A 9,031-nucleotide genomic window follows, 5' to 3' on the forward strand; every position below is an offset into this window, starting at 1 on the left:
ACTGGACAGGAGATCTCCCAAAGAATAAGATGTCACTCGCTGGACTATAAACAGGAAGGACATCAAGTTCAACCAAGGAACTGTCAATCTGTGGAATAGCCTGCCTCAGGCGCTGGTCACAGCAGGGACAGCAGAGAGCTTTAAGAAGGGTCTAGATGCCTTTTTACACCTAAATAACATTGATGGTTATGTTATATAGAATTGTTTCCCCTAAATCCCTTCCTCATCCAATCCCTTCCCTTCCTTGGTTGAACTTGATGGACATGTGTCTTTTTTCAACCGTATAAACTATGATACTATGAAACTATGACATTTTGTCCTGATATATGAGGCTACCGCTATATCATTTGTCGACAAACTTTCCTCAGTGTTTTCCAAATAAGCAGGTCTATAACAATAAAATATTTGACCTTTCTACAGCTTTCCAATAAAGGTTTCTAATCTTTGTTGACTTTTACCAATCCCCTTTTTTTAAAAAAAAGACTCTTTCTACATATAGAAGCAATACCAGGTCATGTCAGACACTGTTATCTATATGTCAATTGTATAATCCTGAACTTGAATAGGGTCCATGTTTACATAAAAACAAATGGATTATTCTAGTCCATCAAAGCCTGTTCCATAAATTCTGTAGCCCCAGTTCTAAGGTAGATGAACACTTATCAGGTTTAAATACCTGCGCTGATCACTGGTGATTGTGGATGGTTGTTAGGCCAAATACCTATACGGGTCACTAGTGATTTCATTGAGGTTGTTGAAGATACTAAAACTTCAAAAACCAGTGTTATTTTTTGTAAATTCTAGGAAGAGGCTTGTTCTTGAAAAAGTCAATAAGTTTTGAAAACCTGAAAGGAAAAGTGGAGAGGTTGGCCAACCCGGATGTAGAAAACCTGAAAACTATGCAGAGAAGCTTCAAGACCATAGACAAAATCACTCATATGTAGTTAAGACCAACTCCCATTATTAATTGATCAAATTCTACACTACGATTACATACAGAGGTTGGTGGCAGGGAATTTTCCTAAGCTTGAAGTGAGTTTTTGAAAAACTGGGAATGTAAACCAAGTTGTAGTAAATCTGGTAGAAAGTTTGACCTTAAATAATTAGTCAAATGGGATCTATATGTTTACAGAGAAATGAAAAACCAATCTGAAAATATATTGTAGATGTGGATATGAAAAACAAACTCACACCTCACCTATCTTTCCATGAAAGAACATTTTTTTTTAAATTCTCAAACTTAAAGGGAACCTACCACCACAAATCTACCTATAAAGGTAGATCGGGTGGTAGGTGGATCAATAGGACGTGAGGATAGCTCTTTTAAGGACTAATCTTCACGTCCTCGCACTTTTTTGGAAACTTTTATTCGGCACATATGTAAATTTTTTTATGCGGCTACTGGGGCGTGGAGTAGCCGCATCTGAGGTTACACGAGGCGGCTACTCTACGCCCCGGTAGCCTCATTTCTCCTCCTACTTACAATCTTCGGCGCGCAGCTGCTCGTAGCTGCGCACCCTCGTCCGACGATCCTGCCGTCTCCGCATGCGCAGAACAGCAGGCCCGCGCCTGCGCGGTCACTGCTCCGAAGCCGGAGCTGCACAGGCGCGGGCCTGCTGTTCTGCGCATGCACAGACGGCAGGATCGTAGCTGCGCGCCGAAGATTGTAAGTAGGAGTAGAAAAAAGGCTACCGGGGCGTGGAGTAGCCGCCTTGTGTAACCTCAGATGCGGCTACTCCACGCCCCAGTAGCCGCATAAAAAAATTTATGCATGTGCCGAATAAAAGTTTCCAAAAAAGTGCGAGGACGTGAGGATTAGTCCTTAAAAGGGCTATCCTCACGTCCTATTGATCCACCTACCACCCGATCTACCTTTATAGGTAGATTTGTGGTGGTAGGTTCCCTTTAATGAATACAAGACCAAAAGATATGGCCTTCAAGGTACAGATCCACTTTGTGGTCAGATGTTTGTCAGGTCTGATGTGTGTTTATGTCTTGATAATCACAAGGTCTACAAACAGTGACTTGTATATTTCCGAGATCAAGGAGGCGATCACAAGGTCCCGTCTGATGGGTATGTAAACAGAACTGTAGGCACAGGTATACAAGCTTCTAGTGCTATGTAAACACCATCATCTTTACATGGCTGACACATGTGTCCATATTCAGGAGCTCATACACATTCTGCCTCATTGATCTAACCAAAAAAGTTCAGGATCATAATAACCAATTTTTAATTATTTTTACCTCATTGGTGTCCAACAAAATAATGGATATAACAATAGAAGCCCAATGGACCCCATTAGGGTCAATAGGGTCTTTTGGCCACTTTTGGCATCCATAATTTTACACTTTGGTGAGCAGAACAATGGAAGGAACTAACGTTGGTGTAAACTTAGCCTAAAGCGTTCAGGTGTGTAGTAAGCAGCACAATGATGCACTTAACAGTTTTATTACTTTTTATTACAACTGGAAAAGAAAAGTGAAAAGTGACACCATACAAGACAAGCCCTTAGGCAGCTGCCAACCTCTCAACACCAGATTAATTTATAGGATTTATCTCTATCAATATCTTATGGGTGAATCAATTTTATTTAAAGCACTGTCCAATAATATAACAACAAGGCGCCGAGACAAATGACACAATCCCACTAACAATAATATCTGTTAATAGTAGTGATGGGTCGTTTGTAAACGAGCTGGCACAAAGAGCCGGCTCATTCGCATGAACGACATGAGCCGGCTCACTAAACTACGTCCCTAAATGGGTTACCACGTCCCTTTTAACCCGCTAAATCGGGTTAAAAGTGGAGTGGTGTCCGGTGACTGACTGGCCTCCGGCTCCCTATTATATGTTTAATAGGGAGCCGTTCAGGAGCCGCAAGAGCCGGCTCTTCTTAGTGAGCAGAGCCTAATGAGCCAGCTCACTAAGAAGAGCCGGAATTCCCATCACTAGCTCACAGAAGACATAATGAAGGCACAGATTTGTATGCACATTCTGGTAAAATATACAATTGTAAAGGAATAATACCAATATGACTAAGTAGGGGTCACAGAGACTAAGGAAAACACATAAGGGACTGGGGGAAAGGTGAAAAGGTTTAGATGATAGCAACTAAAAATCTCCTAAAGAGAGCCAAGAAAACATGGCTACCGCAGTTCGAAATCCATCAGTATCTTAAATGATGCATTTTGTACAGTGTTAGAGTGTATAACATACAGCAGAGCTGCACTCACAATTCTCCAGGCTTCAGAGCTGAAATTTCCCAGCATTCAATCTTTCACAGACATTGATCAGGCAGTAAGTTTTATATTAGCTCAGGCCTAGTGATAATCCACCAGATTAATGTTTTGACAGCTCTGTAAGTAGTTTTTCAATTGTGTCAAGTAGAATTGTGAATGCTGCTCTGGGATAATACAGGCTGTAATTGTGAATGCTTCTCCAGACAAATGAAAGATAATTAATTCATTGTATTCACACAGGGAATCCAAATCTATAAAAGCCCCCTATCTACATGTGTTCTTTATGACACCCGCATGATCGGCCATCTCTGGCACTAGGGCTTGGGTGGGACTGCTACCTCTGACCATCTATAGCTATGACCTTGATATATTTGGACGTGTCAAAATTGATCTCACGCCCCCATAACGCATTCCTTTTATATTCCAATTTTTAACCCTTTATTTTCAGTTCTACATTTAAACAATCACAAATTATGATCTTCTTCTAGTGCAAATCCATTGTATCTAAGCATTCGGTTGTATCCCAGACTCTGCACCATATAATTTAGATACAATCTCCTCTCACTGCCAAGAAAACAAAGGCAGGGATATGTTTACAAGCCGATCACAGTACACAAAGCAACTAAAACTACCTCCATCAGGCAGACGCATGTCGCAGAGCCAATTTTGTAAGGATCCTATATGTGCTGTGATAACATATGGCCATGACTTGTACCCAATGTGATAATTTCATCTCTGCATCGCTGTGTTGTACATCACATCTACCTTACACTATAGTGAGTCACCTGTAACGTGTAGTTACAGGTGAAGTAGTAATAGATAACCTGATATTAGCATAACTAAGAAAGATAATTAGTGCTATAAATCATGAAAATAAACATAAATGACAAAATAATACAATTTCGATATTTCAGGTTAAGTATAGATGAGAGGAAAGAATGAAATGTACAATAAACCTTATAAACTCAAACACTGTATATATAGAAATACAATACATTAGTCTGTCATAAAGTGAAACTTTAAAGGGCCATTAAACCTAAACTTAGCCTCGTATAAAAGTGCAGGTTACAACATAAACCTCTAATATAATTTACACGTATGTTCCCGGAGGATCTCAGCGCAGGAGATGAAGTACAAGGCCATTGGAGCAAGGATTTTACTTGTCTTTCTGTACAACTTTACAATCTGTTCGGATTTGGCTGATAACAGGGGGCAATAGATTATCACCAATTGGATAAATGGGGAGAACCTGCAAGTTTACCATCTACTGGGTATGGAGAATCTTGAGCTACATGTCTGATAATATTCAGGCAACATTGTAATAAAGATGGATGAATAGTAATGTAATATGTAGTATATACAGTCCCCGGGTTACATACAAGATAGGGTCTGTAGGTTTGTTCTTAAATTGAATTTGTATGTAAGTCAGAACTGTATATTTTATCATTGTAATCCCAGCCAGAACTTTTTTGGTCTCTATGACAATTGGATTTTAATGTTGGGTTGTCATAAGAACCAGGATTAACTATAAAGCTTCATTGCAGACACCAGTGATAACTGTTATAGCTGATTATTGTAGCCTAGGACTAAAGTACAATAAATTACCAACATCCAGAGGTCTGTTTGTAACTAGGGGTCGTATGTAAGTCAAGTGTTCTTAAGTAGGGGACCGCCTGTACATGATAGATGCATAGGAAAGCATTTATCGGGGTTACTATGCCAGAAAAGTGGAGCAGAAGCCCTGAAATAATCGCTATTCCTTGGAGACATTGCAATTATTTTCCCCCTCATGCCATCTCCACGCTGAGCAGGCGTGAAGCAGGCGAAGTCTGCAGTAGATTGGGCCGGTGCTGCACACCACCTAGACTGTGTGAACATTCACCTTGAACTTCACATGGATTTTGAGCAAAGCTACGCTGGAATGAATGCAGCCACCCACCGGATACATCTGGGGGCCTAAGCCTCTTGATATATCCGGCAGCGCACAAGTGCCAGAATATGATAAATCTGAGATAGATATGAGATAGATCATAGACAGATAAAACATTTTTTCAATCCTGTCCTATTTTTTTCACACTTTCGGAAAGCAATAGAAGTATATGGGTCCACAGGGGGAAAAAAATGATAACAGTACGTTTCTTTTTCACTGATGATGCTGAAGAACCAGGTGTGATGTTTAGTAACCAATGTTTAACCTTCAGATTTTTTCCATACAGGAAAAAATAACGAAACAATGGAAGCATCAGGGACAGAAAAAAACTGGAAGCAAAACAGAAACAATGTGCAACTGTGTAAATCTGCCCATAGATAAATGATAGAGATAGATAGATACATCGATACATAGATAGATAGATACATAGATATGAGATAGATAGATAGATAGATAGATAGATAGGGGATAGATAGATAGATATGAGATAGATAGATAGTTAGGAGATAGATAGTTAGGAGATAGATAGATAGATAGATAGATAGATATGAGATAGATAGATAGATAGATAGATAGATAGGAGATAGATAGATAGATAGATAGATAGGAGATAGATAGATAGAGTAATTAGAAAAAAACAGCAGCACATCAGGTGATGGTCTGGGTGCTATCCCAAGGAGGTATCCAGAAATTCTCTGTAGTATAGCAGAATGTATGGATCAGCCAAAACGAAGCTGCATGGGTAAATATGGGGTTTCACCATATCTATTGGAGTGCTGCCAGCTTTCTGCGATAGATAGATAGATTAGATAGATAGATAGATAGATAGATAGATAAAGATTTATAGATTAATAGAGAAGGCTATAATACCAGACACAAATACAGCTGCCCATAGTAGCACAGATATAACCATATAGAAATATATCTGCACTGGGAGAGACCCTTGTTCAAAGATTTGTAATGTATGAGAAAGGAATGGGGACAGAAATTAGAGTAGTGCCATTGCTATATATATAGTGTCACACTGTACCTATATTGGCTATAGTATCACAGGTGTTAGATTGCAGACATGAATCCGTATAGATATATCTCTATAGATCCATATACATGTCCCGTACAGATAGAAGCCTAGTCTGCAGCCACCATCAACAAGACCCCCTCCATACTATAGATATTACGTGCTGTAGACCCCCTTAAAGTGTTGCCATAGAATAATTCAGAAGTTCTTACCTGTGTTCTATTACAAGTCACTTCAGACCTTGTTCCTGTTGAGCAGTCCCGGTCCAGGCGTGTCTGTAGAACCTGTCTCCAGAGCTGTCAGGTAGATGTGACTCAGGTTTACCTGTATGATCTCTGCCTGAAGATGTCCTCTGCTGAGAAGCAGCCAAGCCCAGGTTTCAGGACTGGGAGGAGTCCTTGTGCTGTGCCCTTTAGGGAACCAAACAGGTTTGTCCTACAAATTCCTCCGTCCTCATCTTTCTCTTTTACTAAGTGGGCATAGCTGCCACATTCTTCACATTCTCACCTAAGGCGTCATCGCCGGCCCAGTATCCTGGAAACAGATACCTTGCAGTCTTTGTCGTTTGGTCACTGACCATCCATGGTCAGGTTGAAGTATTTGATCATTGAACTGTTTACAAGCGCCAACTATAGATTTTTCCACCCCAAACCTGTCTAACAGCTTCGAGGAGCACAACACAAACATGGGGAATACGGAGCAGTTCATTGTGGAAATGTATTGTGCCAACAAGGAATATTTAGAGATTCAGATCGCAGTCATGGCGGCCATATACCAAATGTGAACTACTATAGTGCGAGACTGTCTATTATGGCAGCGGTTAATCATGTTTTGCTGTTAATAACAATAATTCCTTTATTTATATAGCGCACACAGATTACGCAGCTCTGCATAAAGCATGTCAAATTGGTCCCTGTCCCCATGGGGCTCGTAATCCAAACAATGTACCATCATGTTTTGGAGTGTGGGAGGAAACCGGAGGACCCGCACACAAACACGGAGAGAATATAAAAATTCTTTACAGATGTTGACCTGGGTGGGAATCGAGGTCAAGCGCTGCAAGGCAGAAGCGCTACTCACTCAGCCACCTTGACACCCTACAACCACAAAGGTCTTGGTTCTTACATGGGTTATTGCCCACGTGCTGTTTTACACAGATCCATTGGCAACGTTGGACTGGCCTAACAGAGGGACCTACGATGAACCCAGGCTATAACCTACTACTAAAACCCAGAGATCTAACAGAAGACAACCCAATATGGAGTCTACTAGGGTGTATTCCTAATAGATGGGTTTATCGAGTGGGACAAAGGAACCCCAGTCCAACTCCGGCCATTGAAGTCTATGATATACCAAAATTGTTATGCGCATGCGCGGATATTCTCCACATGGACATTGACATACGACATGGGGAATTCTGTACAAAAGAAAAAGATCAGATCTGCTTGTGTTGACCACATTTCAGTGGGAACCTCTTAGAGCAATTATCCTAATGGTTGTAGTCGAGTTGTTTATCTACATCAGGGTTGTCAAAGTCATTTTTCTCCAGGGACACATCAGCCTTGTGGTTGCCAAATGCCATTTTATTACTGAATAAAATATCTACTCGAGCCATTTAGTAGTTACATTTATACAGCGTTACAACATTTACTCGTCTTTTCCTGAATCTAAAGCAGTCTAAGTCTTTACTCCTATGTGCCAACTACAAGACACCCCCGGTCTCTCAACCCAAAATGTATAAAGAAGACAATGCAGTAGGGAAAGGCGAGTATTGGAGTGGACCTGCCCCTATGTTGTGACTAGGGCAGCATAGGGGGCAGGGAGCTAGAGCCGGGCTGGATGTTGCTTGAGGGGCTCGTGTTTTACAGAAATGACTGACATCTTGTAAGTAAGATATGCAGCCAACCACAGGGTTTATCAGATCTGCAGAATTGTATTACCTAAACTAGACAAGTCTTGGAGAAATTCTGCTGAGTAGGGGCGACAGCGCCTGTTCCTGTGTAGTGTTAGGGCCAGGTAACTGCAGCTCAGCTTCCATTCAGGTGAATATGGAAAAACTATGAAGTAACTGGAGTCATTCTTCCAGCTTCATTCTTTGTGTTGCTTCTACCTCAGAAGGGTTAAGCAGATCAGTGGGGTGTCAAGTGGTAGAATACCCCAATGTGATACCAATGACCCATCCCATGCAGATGTATCCATGAATAGGTTATCAACAGATTGGAATCTCCTTTATAATCTTTAGGAGCCACTATGGACACAGCAGGGAGGCTCCTGCCAGTTGTCTTACAGGCTGAATAGTACAGTAAAGAGGAGGAGGTCATGGCCAATCCCAAAAAGAGAAGATGTCCTTATACATTTCTCAGTTTTATTTGGAATAATATCAGATCCTAGGAAAGGGGAGATTAAGGATGGAAGAGCTGGGATGTTATTATTTAACCCTATAAAGTACACACTGTTAATAATGTACTGTTCTTGCTCTGAAACGCGTTTGCATAGCAGGGATCATGTCTGCCCTCTGTGTTTTATGATGAAAGTCTCACTCTTTAATCATCCTTTCCATTTTAGGTAGCCATACCTATTAGATTAGCCAATCCTCCAAAGTGCCCAGAACACATGCACCCTCGGCTCATTTATGGAAGCTCATAATCAATCTATATTGGCTGCTCTTTTGGCGCCTTATCTTTCACGTGAACGAATAATCAGCCTCCAAATTGGGGAAATCAGCAGCTTCCGCACCCATAAAATTTCCTGTCCATCTACTATGACGCTCAGCTAATATGTACAGGCACTTACATGGGGCGAAGGGTATTATTTTTGTAAAAAAATAAGTCAGTAATAAG

At 40.9% G+C, this 9,031-nt stretch overlaps 1 protein-coding gene across 5 annotated transcripts in view; it reads right to left on the reverse strand.

Moving 5' to 3' along the window:
• Positions 1-6,548, reverse strand: part of ZNF185 (zinc finger protein 185 with LIM domain) — a 90,514-nt gene extending 83,966 nt beyond the window's left edge. For 4 of the 5 annotated variants that reach the window (XM_072123070.1, XM_072123069.1, XM_072123067.1 and 1 more), the window contains exon 1: positions 6,404-6,548. The gene's annotated coding sequence lies outside the window, so the exon portion shown is untranslated. The remainder of the gene's footprint in view (positions 1-6,403) is intronic. The other variant, XM_072123066.1, reaches the window with a different exon arrangement.
• Between the last annotated feature and the right edge of the window lie 2,483 nt (positions 6,549-9,031).

This window comes from Engystomops pustulosus, chromosome 9, assembly GCF_040894005.1.
Source record: "Engystomops pustulosus chromosome 9, aEngPut4.maternal, whole genome shotgun sequence".
Classification (NCBI taxonomy): Eukaryota; Metazoa; Chordata; class Amphibia; order Anura; family Leptodactylidae; genus Engystomops; species Engystomops pustulosus.